The sequence below is a fragment of the Hippopotamus amphibius genome, chromosome 3 (genome assembly GCF_030028045.1).
Source record: "Hippopotamus amphibius kiboko isolate mHipAmp2 chromosome 3, mHipAmp2.hap2, whole genome shotgun sequence".
NCBI lineage: Eukaryota > Metazoa > Chordata > Mammalia > Artiodactyla > Hippopotamidae > Hippopotamus > Hippopotamus amphibius.
Genome location: NC_080188.1, coordinates 106,530,801 through 106,545,655, shown reverse-complemented (window position 1 = coordinate 106,545,655; position 14,855 = coordinate 106,530,801). Strand labels below are relative to the sequence as shown.

At 33.9% G+C, this 14,855-nt stretch overlaps 1 pseudogene; it reads left to right on the top strand.

Moving 5' to 3' along the window:
- The first annotated feature begins 8,861 nt into the window (after positions 1 to 8,861).
- Positions 8,862 to 9,794, top strand: LOC130850149 (olfactory receptor 4P4-like; annotated as a pseudogene).
- The last annotated feature ends 5,061 nt before the right edge of the window (positions 9,795 to 14,855 follow it).

Below are 14,855 nucleotides of genomic sequence, written 5' to 3'. Positions count from 1 at the left end.
TATTTTCTACTCGGTATGCTAAAATCTTTATGCAGGACTAAATGGGGCCTTGGAATTAGAGACCTCCATTAGCTTTGAGAGTGATTTGAACCTTAATTGTCCACTTTATAAAGGTCAGAGATGATGAGCTGAAGAAATATGAGTAAAGTGACAATTTCTCTGATCCATGGTGGTGCGTTGTGAGGCAAGAGAATTTTAATAATCATTCACATGTAAACCTGGGGACAAGACAAATTGCTGACACTCTGGACACACAGATAATTAAGAAAATGTAAGTTTGCAAAAGAGAATTTTTCAGGGTTGAGCTCTGTTTGGTGACCTAGTTATTAAATTTTTGTCTCTCAGCTACATTCTACCCTTTCATTGCCTGTCCTGCTGTGATGGAGCTGCAGGGAGTATGATTGTTAAGCCTGTCAGTGGAGGACATTTCTGTTAAATTGCAGGAGGAAAGGTCTTTCCTCCTGGTTCTGGTGCTTTGTTTTCTTTACTTCTGGATCCTGCTTTACTTCCAGTATCTGTGCCCAAGCACGCAATTTCTCAGCAGGTTCACAGCCCCAGGACAAACCTGGTTGTCCCCTTGCTCTACCATTCTGATCCTTCTGGAGCAGACATTTGCACCCTAAGCCTTGCAACAGCCTGTCCATGACAGGGTTCCCTAGGCCTAGGATATATCTAAGCACTCACCTTCAGCATCTCCCAGCCTGAATCCAAGTCATTGTTTTTTTTTTGTTTGTTTGTTTTTTGTTTTTTCTAATCTCCTTCCTAAAGTTCATACACACCTCAGGCCTCAAACAGCCCCGTATCCAGCTGGCTCTCTGCACTCAGCCTCTGCAAATCCTCCCACCAGCCTGTGGAGGGAGACACACCTATGGAGTATCTCCTTTCTAGAGACACTTCCTGCTTGCCCTGTGACTGTGCAATTGTGGCTGCAGCTACAACAGCATCTGCTCCAACGATGTCTGAATCCCAATCTTGAGGAGGGATCTCCTCCTACAAGTTCGTTTTTTGGTTACTCCTTCTGTCTTAGGTTACTTTCAACACTTTTAATGACATGCAATAAACTGCATATATTATTGTGTACAATTTGAACAGTTGCAACAAATGTGTACACCTGTGAAACCATCCCCACTATCAAGATAATGAGAGTATCCATCACTCCAAAAAGGTTCCTTGTACTCATTGCCATGTCCCCCCTGTCCTTTGCTGGGCCCCTTTTCTCTGACAACTGTTGATTTGCTTTATGTCTCTACAGATTAGTTTGTGTTCTCTAGATATTTACATATATTTTACTCAAACAGTATGTATTCTATGTGTGCTAGCTTCTCTCATACTAATTATTTTGAGATCAATCCATGTCATTGCACGCATTAATTGTTCATTCCCTTTTATTGCTATGTATGCCATGAATGCATATTCTACAGTTTGTTTCTTCACTGTGCTCTTGATGGACCTTTGGTCTGTGTCCAGTTTTTTGTTATTATAAATAAAGCTGCTATGATCATTCATGTACAAGTTGCTGTGTTTTCATATGCTTTCAGCCCTTTTAGGTAAACATGTAGGAGAGAAATGGCTGGTCCCACGTAAGTTTAAGTTTTTAAGAAACTACAAACTGGTTTCTAAAAGTGTTGTACCACTTTACATCCCAACAAGAAGTTTCTGAGTGTTTCAGATGCTCTTCAACACTTGGTATGTCACTCCTCAATTTTAGCCATTCTAGAAGCTGTGAACTACTATCTTGTTATGGCTTTAATTTGCATTTCATAAATAACTAATGATGTTAAACAATGTTTCAGCCACTTATTTGATATTCAAATATATTCTTTGGTGAAGTGTCCTTTCAAATCTTTTGCCCATTTGAAAAATTTTCATCTAAGTTGTTAACTTTTTAGGCATAACATTGTTTATTCTATTCACTTATTAGCCTTTTAATATCTGCACTATCTCATTTCTCTCAGTTTTAATATTGATAATTTGTGTCATCTCTTCTTTGCTCCTAGTAAACTGGTTATATGTTTATCAGTTTTAGAGAATTTCTCAAATAACTGATTTTGCTTTCATTTTTCCCTATTCTATTTTTCTTTCTTTTTTTTTAATTGATTTTCACCTTGATCTTTATTATTTCCTTCTTCTCACTCTGGTTTATTTGTTCTTCTTTTTCTAATCTTAAGATGGAAGCTGAGGACAAATTTGATATTTTTTTTCCAATATAGATGTTTAGTGCAATAAATCTCCCTATAATTCATGTTTTAGCAACATTCCACAAACTCTGATATATTTTGTTTTTATTTTAATTCATATAAAACTACTTTCTAATTTCCCTTTTGACTTCCTCTTGGCCCCTGAGGTTATTTTAAAGTGTGTTATATAATTTCCAGATACTTGGAAATTTCTTGGATTTCTTTATAATATTCCTAGGTTGATTCCTTTGTGGTAAAGAACATACTTTGAAAGTCTAGGAACCTTCTAAATTTATTAAGACTTGCTGTATGGCCAAGAATATGATGTATCCTGGTAATTACTCTGAGTATACTTGACATGAATGTGTATTCTGCTAGAGTTGGATAAAATATTTTATAAAGACAGTGAAGTCAAGCCGGTTGAAAATTTTGCTCAAGTCTACAATATCTTTGCAGATGTTCTACTTGTTCCATTAATTATTGACAAATGAGTGCTGAAGTATTCAAATATATTGTGAATTTTCTTTATTTTTCCTTGAGTTTCTGTAAGTTATTGTTTCATGTATTTTGAAGCATGAGGTAGAGTCATAAACATTTAGGTAGTGATATCTCCTTGATTAGTTGACATGTTTATCACTATGACATGAAATTTTCTTATTCTTGGTAATATTCTTTACTCAAGATTTTTTGGTCTGATAATTGCAAAGTCTCTTCATCTTTCTTCTCACCAGTTTTAGCATTATTTATCTTTTCCTTCCTTTTACTTCTAATCTAAATGTGTATTCATATCTAAAATATATTTTCTAAATCCAGAATATAGTTGGGTTGTGTTTTTTATAGACTAACAATCTCTACCTTTTAACTGTACTATTCAGACCATTACCATTTAATGTGAACATTGTTAAGATTTGGTTTGTTTACATTTAGCAATACTTTTCTATTAATTCTATTTATTCTTCACTTTTCTTCTTTGTCTTCCTTATCTTGAATCAATAGAATATTCTTATAATTCTTATAACTCTATTTTATCTTCTTTATCATTTATTACTCTCTGTTATTTCCATGGCCCTGTTAGGTTTTATGATACACATCTTTAGTTCATCACAGCTTGGTGTGGTAATATAACATTTTATGTACAGCATAATAGACTTACAATAATCATAATATTCTTCAGTGTGTCCCCTTCCTTCTTTATGTATTGTTGTCATACATTTTATTTCTACATATGTTATCTAGTGAAGTATATTGCCATTATTTTTGAAACCAGTCTCTGTTCTTCAGCAAGCTGTATAATCTTTAGATTTTCATTTTCTCTTCCTTTTTTTTTCTCTTTTTTTGCTTCTGAGTAATGAGGGGGGAGGAATTCCTGTGAAAATATCTTTTTGAAGAATTAGATTATGCACAAAATGCTTAATATAGTGACTGACATATAGCAATTTAAAAATGTTTATAAATGCTCTGGTCATTTTACTAAGTGAATTGTTCCGATTGTGATAGGATGATTTCCTGAAATCTTAGGTGACTACACGTGATATATAGATATTTTGTTCAAGGGTAGAGGGCACCTGAACTTAGTGCAGATGATTCTGAGCCTCTACAACTTGCAGCACTAAAACTACTCCAAGGAAACTACTCGATAGTAATTGGAATAAAAGTGCATTTATTTTATTTGTTCTGACTTCATTAAACTATTTAATACTTTTCAAACAAAAAAAAATGTGGATCCTATTCCAACCTGCTGATAGGAGCAGGGAATTTGTTTTAAATTTCAATTATTTTGCCAATTATCTTTTTTTCCTTTATCTCTCCTAGCCCAGCAATCCATTGCAACGATGGTGGTTCATTGCTATTAGTTGCAGCTACTGGTCCAGGAGAGTAGTGAGGTGACAGGTGATTGACTTCATTGTTAACTGACCCTTATGCATCCTATGTTGCTTTTGTTACTAAAATGTTGGGACTCTGAAGGTCTCTTTCAAATTTTCCTCTAACTTCTTTTCTCCAGAAATAGAGACCTTCTCCAAAGCAAACACAGTGCTCCCAAAGTGTTACCTTTCTTTTTTGCTCTTCCCAGGAGGAAATTAGCCAAAACTGGCAGAATTTCTTGAGCTTCTCTGGATTTGAATAACAGTACTGGCCTCTAGACACAGAGTGCCCAGAGCTTGGCTGATACAAAAGTGAAAAATATATTTAAATCCTGATGATTCCCAGAAGGCTGAGGCATATAACCTTGGACAACTGATTAGTATTCCTTGGTTAGAATATGTTAAGAATTGCTTCTGGGAAAACAATTTGTTTAACTTTCAAAGTCAAAATATTCTTATGGTTTCCTCTCTGTTTATATTTGGTTCCTGCTGAGCAAGTTTCTTTCAGGCATAGGCATCAAAGAGATGACTCTGAAGGCATATATGTGCATGCTGTGTTAGCAGATATTTCAAAGTGTTCCTGTTTACTTTTGAGTGTGAGCAGGTGTCGGTGAGCTGTCAGCATTTGAAATCCTAGATCACTTTCATATGTGATGGATAAATACTTCTCTGTGGACACAGGATAGTTTTCAGCGATATTCAAATCTTCACTCACTTTCTAAAACAGTGTTTTTTTTTTTTTTTTTCCTGGATATTCAAGAACAGCAATATTTGAAGATATTTTATAGAATTGACCTAGATTTGTTTGCACCACAGCTTTATTGACATATTTTATTTCAGGAGTAAATGTTAGTGAATGGTTAGCAAATTGTGTACCTGAAGAGGGAAAATGTGTGACCAGACATTTTTCTGAGTAACTTTAACTTGAAGACCATCCACAAATTTTGTGCAGGAAATTGCCCTTATAGTGCTTGTTTTAGGCTCACTAGATCTATTTGGCATTAATTCTGTTACTTTAAGGGTATATATTCTGTTATGGTATAGTAAGCAAGAGTTAAAAATGTTTTTTTCAATGTTTAGTTTTGATTGTATACTACAAAAGGTGTTTGTAATTTGGATAATACATTTGAAAATAATGAAAATTTCATATTTTCAGTGACCTTGCAGTGTCCAATATTTGAAGAAATTCCTATTTTTTTTTAAACTACCTGTTGCCTAGAACTGTCTAGACTCCTCAAACTCAGATTAAGAAAATGTGTAGTTAGGCACATGCTGATTGTGACAATAGACGTGTATGTTTAGTGTATACAGGTCCTACTTGACCTAGTGGAAAACACAGTTTCACAGCTCTGATAGTACCTCATGAATGGTGAACGGGACTGTTAAGCAATACTACAGAGGATACACTTTTGACTTTTTAACTTAATTTTGGTGGCATGAAAAAACAGATTAATTATTTAAAGTTAAATATTAAGACATTTCCCAGGTAACCAGTGATAGTGTCAGGTTGATTTTATTTTGTCACCAAACATTTTCCAAGATGAAGTTTGTTTTGGTTGCCCTTCCAAACTCTATGTAGCAGTTTGGGTTTTGTTTATTTCAAGTGATTTCATTGGAATGTATGTCTGTAGGTCTTCTTTCAAAGAAAGCAGAACATAAGGAAAAGATATATAATTGTTATGCACTCTGGAGATTTCATTTTATAAATTCATGTATTCCTCATTATTTCCCTGAGAGATGTGTCTACATCACAGTTGTAGGGTGTTGCAATTCAAGCTGAAAGAAGTTCATTGTGTTATACAAGTAAGAACAGCTTGTGTGAATAGATAAATCCAAAATAGTCCTTTTTAAAAAAAAAAGTCCTTTTTTATACTTGTTAAGATTGCATTATAAATAGTAACACAATGTAAAATGTGTAAAACTCTGGGAATAAAGTGTGGCAATTGTCAAAATTCATGGTGGATGACATTATATAATCTCAACTGGGAGGTCTTTTTAGACTTAAATGTCATTTTCTATATAAAGTGTAAGTATCAAAGATTGAAGCAAAAAAAGTAGCCACACCTCGGTTTATATTATTTCACCTGATATCAAACAACTGAATATTGGAAACATCTACATGACCAATAGTCTCTCTCTAGCCTCAGAAGTTTACCGATATACAGACAATGTTTGGATAAAAGTGCTTTGCCCTCCGTTTTATTTCTAATTTTGATTTTATTGCCTTTGTAACATCACTTGATTTTTTACTTAATGATGTTTTCTTTTCTTCGTTTATGTGTTTAATGCCTTAAACTTAATTTCTTTCTCTTGCTACTGGTTACATTATCATTCTACTAGTGCCTCCAAGAGTGTTGATAACTTCATTTTATAAGATTGGAATATTAATATCTGTAGCAGTCAGATTGAAAGTTCAATGTTGTGAGATGATTTCAAAACAGAGACATGCTACATCACACATCTATTCTTATAATTATCATAATCTATTTTATAGTGATTGGGAGTCTGTCACCTTTCATGAGATGAAAATTATAATAATTCCTTCACTGATATCTTTTTCTAATACATGCCCCTTTCCTGTGGGAGGTAATGATAAACATAGTAAGAATTGGGAGATCAAGTTTATTAACTCTACAATTTATTGGTTCTATCATTTGGGATATTCACTTAGTTCATCTTAATCTATTCCTTCTATACTGAAAGTAATATGGTTGGATTAGATGAGTACTTTAATTCTTATACCACATAATAACTAGACTTACTTCTAATTTAATGCATTTTAAATCAGCCTAGTTTTATGTACATTCACTTAAAGGAGTGCAATATGGAATTTTCATAAATGAGTTATTAATTGCAACTGCAATTGTGACAATACATTTAGATATAAGAAAAACATTTAATTTTATGCAGATGCTATAACTTGTACATAATTTTGAAGATAAGGCCCCATTGTCTTCATGTTAAAAAGGGAGACTAAAATGTCTTAGGGATATATTGATACAATATGATTAAGTTAATATTTTCCCTTCTAAATGTAGCCAAAAATATTAAGCCAAAATTGAAAAAAGGAATTATTCTCTCAACGTATTATCCAATGTGCTTTAAAGCCATGTCTGTTTACCAGCTAAGATGATATTAAACACAACTAGCAGTACAGCTACTCAATTTGAAAAATAGTGAACTTGTTCATCTATACACATTGTTACATCCAAAGTTATGTATTATTAGAAATCTGTGTCTGTGGGACCCAGGCATGGCTGCTACATCTGATCTAGGAGTGAGGTGGATAACTAACTACAAACTACCTAATTCCTCAGGAGTGATCAGAATAGAACTGAAAAGTGTGTGCTCTCAGTAGTGCATTCTGTCATTGCCTTTGTGTTGAGTCCTACCCTGATCAAAAAGAAAATAATATATTCAAATCCATGAATAAGGCATGCAACAGAAAACAGCTGAGTACTTCCTGACCACAAAATTTGTGGCTACATTGGGTGACATAATTTATATTGATTTTTGCTATCCATAATTTATTCCAACAAAGCACACAAGTACAGAATTCAAATTATTTGTTCATTTCAATGAGTGTTTCTCTTTGTTTGCACCATTAGTTTTAATGACCATTCTTTTACACTAAATTTAAATATGAAATATGTCAATCATTGACAAAAAAATCTGATTTTTGCTGTATTTTCAACTATTTATAGTCTTCTAAAATAAGCTAGCAAGTTTGATTTCCCAAGTTCAGTATGCAGTACTCACCCCACCCCCATTCTTGTATTTCAAGGACCATTACTTACAATCCTAATCACTCAGGCAATTAGTTTTTTATTGCACTGCATTCCTTCATCATATGACTATAGATAACCAAGGAGGGTGTTCCATACCATACTGGGGATGGTAGCATTATCTAAAATGCTACCTTTTCTAAAGGACACATTTGAAAATTATAAGTAAAAAAAAAAATCCTGCATTAAATGGCATTAATAACACAGTTATCTAAATGTTATAATGATAGTAGAATTTATCTCTGGGAAATGGTTCAGATCTTCCTTCACTTGCAATGGGAATACATCCCAATAAAATCATCATAACCTGAAAATGTAAGTTGAAAATGAACTCAAAACACCTAACTTACTAGACATCATAGTTTAGTGCAGCATACCTTAAATGGGCTCAGGATACTTGTATCAGCCTGCAGTTAGGCAAAATAATCTAATACAAAAGTTACCTTTTAGTAAAGTGGTGAATACCTCATGTAACATTGAATACTGTACTAAAAGTGAAAAATAGAATGTTTGTTGGGATACAGGATGGCTGTAAGTGTATGGGTTCTTTACCTGTGCAACCTCCGGGTTGACTGGGAGCCACTGTAACTCACTGCTCAGGCCCAGCATCATGAGAAAGTATCATATTAGATGTAGCTAGGCCAGGGAAAAGATCAAAATTCAAAACTCAAGTATGGTTTCTACTAGATGCTTACTGTTTTCATATTTGTAAAATCTAAAATCATAACTTGAACCATCAGAAGCAGAGGAATATCTGTAAAAAAAATTATATTTCCAGAACTTAATAAAATTTGTTTTTATTACTATCAGTGTAACAGAATATTTGAAAAACAATTTAAAAATACTAAAGAAATGAGCTATGATTCCTCAGAAAAAATATAATATCATCAATTTACACACCAGCTTCTGTAACTTGTTAAATTAGTTTTCATGACTTGTTAGTAGCTTTTATATGGTTGTAATTATTTTGTAAAGGTTTTCATCCAGATTTATATATTTTTTCAGATGCTCAATTTTTTGTGCATAGCATACAATATATGGAAAGTCAGAACATCTCAGAATTTATTTTCTTGGGATTTTCCTATAACCAGAACATACAAATATTTTGCCTTGTGCTCTTCTTATTTTGTTATGTTGCCATCTTGGTGGGAAACCTTCTAATCCTTGTCTCCATCTGATGCAGTGTCCTTTTTCACCAACCAATGTGCTATTTCCTCAGCCACTTATCTTCTATGGACATCTGCTATACCTCCTGTGTGACACCTAAACTAATCAGTGACCTGCTCCTGGGAAGGAAAACCATCTCTTATGGTAATTGCATGTTACAGGTCTTTTCCTTGCACTTCTTAGGAATGATTGAAATCTGCATCCTTACAGTCATGGCCTTTGACTGCTGTGTTGCCATCTGCAAGCCTCTCCACTACATGGTTATCATGAACAGGGCAAGGTGCAATCTCCTCGTCTTGGCTGCTTGGGCTGGTGGGGCTGTGCATTCCTTTTCTCAATTCTCTATGGTAATCAATTTGCCCTTCTGTGGTCCCAATGGAATTGATCACTATTATTGTGATATTTTTCCTTTGCTGAAAGTTGCCTGTACTGATACCTACATCACTGGTGTCCTGGTGGTTGCCAATTCAGGAATGGTTGCCTTAGTAACCTTTGTTCTCTTGTTTGGGTCTTATGTCATTATATTTTTCACCTTAAGAAATCACTCAGCTGAAGGAAGGCACAGAGCCTTGTCTACGTGTGGGTCTCACATCACTGTGGTTATCTTATTTTTTGGGCCTTCCATCTTCACCTACCTCAGACCCCCTACCATTTTCCCTGAGGACAGAATATTTTCTCTATTTTACACCATCATTTTTTCAATGTTCAATCCCTTAATCTACACCCTGAGAAATACAGAGATGAAAAAGGCCATGAGAAAGATTTGGTGTCAAAAGATATTTTCAGAAGAAAAACATAATTGATTTCTCCTACTTGATATGCTAAAAACTTTATGCTGGTTAAAAGTGAACTCGGAATCAGAGAGTGCTATTAACTTTGAGATTATTGAAACCAAATTGTTCACTTTACAAATGTCAAAGATGATGAACTGCAGAATATGAGTAAAGTGACAATTTCATTGGTGACCTTAAGATTTGGTAGGGATGTTGTGGATTAAAACTATATTAGCCTATAAGGACGGTTGCTATATCATATAGAGTAGGCAATTCTGAGGCTGACTGTGAATTTTAAAAATAATTTGCATGTGAAGGTTGTATATGGAGACTAGATAACTTTTTGGCATTTTGTAAAAATGGAATAGATTAAAAATGTTTTTCAGAAATTAAAACAAATGCATATTTTACTATTGACTTTATTTCCTCATAGAATATTCAGCTAAATTTTATATGATGGCACTCTGAAAAAAATTATACAATAAAAAAGTGCACATAGATCATTTGGTTTAAAGTTTAAAGAAAAGGAGGATGATCATATCTGTCCTCTGGGAGCTGTAGCACTCCCCTCTCCATCTCTCTTAAGATGTCAAAGGGAGGGACAAAGTGACTGTTTATATTTCTGTTATAGAATTTATTTATTACATCACATATACTGAGAACATGGAAAGACAGAATGAGAAAACTAATAGATCTTATCCCTTTCCAGTAGAGCTCAGTTTGTTGAGTGACCACAAGACTGAATTTGGGAAGAAGCTGCACACATCGGCTTGTCCTCATATGTATGAGTGAGAAATAAATTCAATTTCCATCCATGTGGACAGGGTATAGTGCTGGTGCCAAGTGAAATTTTAAAATATATAAAAGTTTCCTTTAGCATAATTCTTTTGTATGTATCAATATTTTTCTCTCCTCTTAAGGTCAGAGAAAAATAAGAGTAACAAAATCACAACTACTTGTGATTTAAAAAAATAAAGAAAAAATGTGAAAAATATTTTTGTATCATAAAGAGGATGTAAATAAACAGTATCTCTATGAAAAGGAACAATTATAAGAAGGTGGAAAGCACTGTAATATAAACCAGGGAGTTATTTAAAAATCATGAAGATTATTTATAAATCTGAAATGCAGTAGATATTCAAGCAAATATTTTCAACTTTAATACAAAATAAAGGGGAAGGAAAGAGATAGAAACGGATATGAGAGGCAATTTGTAGCAAACTGATGTTAGGAAGAATTACATAAATAACAGATTGGACAACGGATATTGAGCTGGGTTAGACCCTCCCCCCCCCCCCCCAATGTTCACAGCAGCACTATTTATAATAGCCAAGGCATGGAAGCAACCTGATTGTCCATCGCAGATGAATGGATATAGAAGATGTGGTACATATATTCAATGGAATATTACTCAGCCATAAAAAGAACCAAATAATGTCATCTGCAGCAACATGGATGGACCTAGAGTTTATCAGATTAAGTGAAGTAAATCAGAAAGAGAAATATCATATTATATCACTCATATGTGAAATATAATTTAAAAAATGATACAAATGAACATATTTACAAAACAGAAGCAGTCTCACAGATTTCTGAAACAAACTTACAGTTACCAAAGGGGAAATTTGGCAGGGGAGGGATAAATTAGGAGTTTGGGATCTATGTATAAAGTAGATAACCAACAAGGACTTATATCACAGGGATCTCTACTTAATATTCTGTAATAACCTATATGGGAAAAAAACCTGAAAAAGAATGAATATATGTATATGTATAACAATCACTATGCTATACACCTGAACCTAATGCAACACTGTAAATCAACTTCACCCTCATAAAATTAAAAAAAAAAGAAGTGATTTAACTAATTTCATATTTTGTTCTTGATATGACTCTGTATTGATGATGCTTTCTTTTTTAAATCTTCTTGGAAAAAGGAATCTACAGAGAAGACATGTTAATTAGAGAAGAAATAGTTCATAATAGATTCTCTCAAACTACTGCAATTGAGGTTTAGCTATATAAGATAGACAGCTAAGAAGAAGCATGTTTAGTTAACCTTCATAATTACCCAGAGTCTGTCCAAATTCTGCCTATCCAAAATACATTTGTGATCAACCCAGCTACGTTTTGTACTAACACATCACAACAGTATTTATCCAGAGCAGATGCTTCCCCTTCTGCATCTTTCCTCCTGCTCTTCTTTATGACAATATTAACTCACTTATCATTTTTAAGTCATAGCCTACTTATGTCATATTGACCCCTGAAATTCTACTACAGCTATTAAGACTTTCCTAATGAAACCAGTCCCAAAGAAGCCTTTAATTTCCATTTTGACTGATGATGTGAGCAAGAAAAATATATTATTTATTATCTAATTATGCAAGTATTTTGCTGTGTTCTTTTTACATTGCCCTATTGGTAAGAAAACTTCTGATCCTTTTCTGTTTCTATGTGGTGCCCTTTTTTTTTTTTTTTTTAAGGAGAAAAATACAATATTTTTATTTCCTTAAAAAAGTTTTGCTAATTATATTGTGCAGAAGGATATACATTTTTTGGAAAACAAGTCTGTTTTTAAAGAAAAATACTAATATTTTTCTATTATAGAATAAAGTTAGTTGATTATTTTTTTTATTTTATTTTTTTGGGGGTACACCAGGTTCAATCAACTGTTTTTATACACATATCCCCATATTCCCTCCCTTCCTTGACGCCCCCCCCTCGAGTCCCCACCACCCTCCCTGCCTCAGTCCTCTAAGGCATCTTCCATCCTCGAGTTGGACTCCCTTTGTTATACAACAACTTCCCACTGACTATTTTACAGTTGGTAGTATATATATATGTCTGTGCTACTCTCTCGCTTCATCTCAGTTTCCCCTTCACCCCCTGCCCCCTCCCATACCTCGAGTTCTCCAGTCCATTCTCTGTATCTGCATCCTTGTTCTTGTCACTGAGTTCATTAGTGCCATTTTTAGATTCCGTATATGTGAGTTAGCATACAATATTTGTCCTTCTCTTTCTGACTTACTTCACTATGTATGACAGATTGTAGTTCTATCCACCTCATTACATATAGCTCCATCTCATCCCTTTTTATAGCTGAGTAATATTCCATTGTATATATATACCACATCTTCTGTATCCATTCATTTGTTGATGGGCATTTCGGTTGCTTCCATGTCCTGGCTATTGTAAAGAGTGCTGCAATAAACATTATGGTACAAGTTTATTTTGGGATTATGGTTTTCTTTGGGTATATTCCCAGGAGTGGGATGACTGGATCATATGGTAGTTCTATTTGTAGTTTTTTAAGGAACCTCCAAATTGTTTTCCATAGTGGCTGTACCAACTTACAGTCCCACCAACAGTGCAGGAGAGTTCCCTTTTCTCCACACCCTCTCCAACATTTGTGGTTTCCAGACTTTGTGATGATGGCCATTCTGATTGGTGTGAGGTGATACCTCATTGTGGCTTTGACTTGCATTTCTCTGATGATGAGTGATGTTGAGCATCTTTTCATGTGTTTGTTGGCCATCTGAATGTCTTCTTTGGAGAAATGTCTATTTAGGTCTTCTGCCCATTTGTGGATTGGGTTATTTGCTTTTTTGGTATGAAGCTGCATGAGCTGCTTGTATATTTTGGAGGTTAATCCTTTGTCCGTTGTTTCGTAGGCAATTATTTTTTCCCATTCTGAGGGTTGCCTTTTAGTCTTGTTTATGGTTTCTTTTGCTGTGCAAAAGTTTTTAAGTTTCATGAGGTCCCATTCGCTTATTCTTGATTTTATTTCCATGATTCTAGGAGGTGGGTCAAAAAGGATGTTGCTTTGATGTATGTCAAAGAGTGTTCTGCCTATGTTTTCCTCTAGGAGTTTTATAGAGTCTGGCCTTACATGTAGGTCTTTAATCCATTTGGAGTTTATTTTTGTGTATGGTGTTAGGAAGTGTTCTAATTTCATTCTTTTACATGTTGCTGTCCAATTTTCCCAGCATATGTGGTGCCCTTTTAATCAACCAATGTACTACTGAACTCAAAATACAATTTGCAAAGCATCTTTATTAAATTTTTTGAGTGTATTACCAAAGAAACTGAAATTTTATTGGGCAAATTATTTTAATAAAGAATTTATTAAAGGAACAATATTATATTAATTAATAAAATTGAGGGAAGTGCAATTAATAATATGAAATTATAAAACACATGGTGTTTACATATGTAAAAAAAGAAAGATTGATGATCATAGTAAAATATTCTAAAATGTCAAATATATCACTGGAAATGGAAGGAGAGTGATTGTATTTTTTCTTTGTTTTTATTCCTTTCTCAAAAGTTAGTGATACTATGATGACTGAAAAAGTAGTTAGAAAAAATGTGTAAACAGTGTGAACTGATTGTGTTTTTCCATGTGTATACACTTTACATATATTAACTGTGTTTACATTTCGCTAAGCAGCTAATATCCTTTATATAATATTTTTAAATTGATAATTTATTGAAAAGCCATCATAGCAAGACATATTTGGTAATTTCCACTTTGGAGCTTAGATAATCCACAGGAGTAAATGTTCTTTCTGGGTAAGGAAGTAAGACAAAAAGATCCAGGAGCAGTGTGTGCAGAGCAGAGCCTTGAGAATGCCTTCAAGAACAGAGTGGGGAAAGCTCAGAGGGGATCTCCTGGAAGTTCTTCTATATCAATAATAGAAATAATTATGAAAATACGACCTTGGCCAAAGGAGGCATAGGAAAGAAAAGTGTCATAATGTCTTCAAAAGGTTTCAAATGGGTGATCTAGGTCAGAAGGCATGCATTTCGATTATAATACACATAAGTTATGAGGATCTAATGCACAACATGGTAACTATAATTAGTAATATGCTGCGTTTTTATACTTGAAAGTTGCTGAGAGTAGATCTTAAGCATTCTCACCACACACAAACAAGTGGTTAACTATGTGAGGTGATGGATGTGTTGTCTTTATTTTTTTCAGATCTTTATTGGAGTATTATTGCTTTACAATGTTGTGTTAGTTTCTGCTGTACAATGAAGTGAATGAGCTATATGTATACATATATCCCCATATCCCTTCCCTAT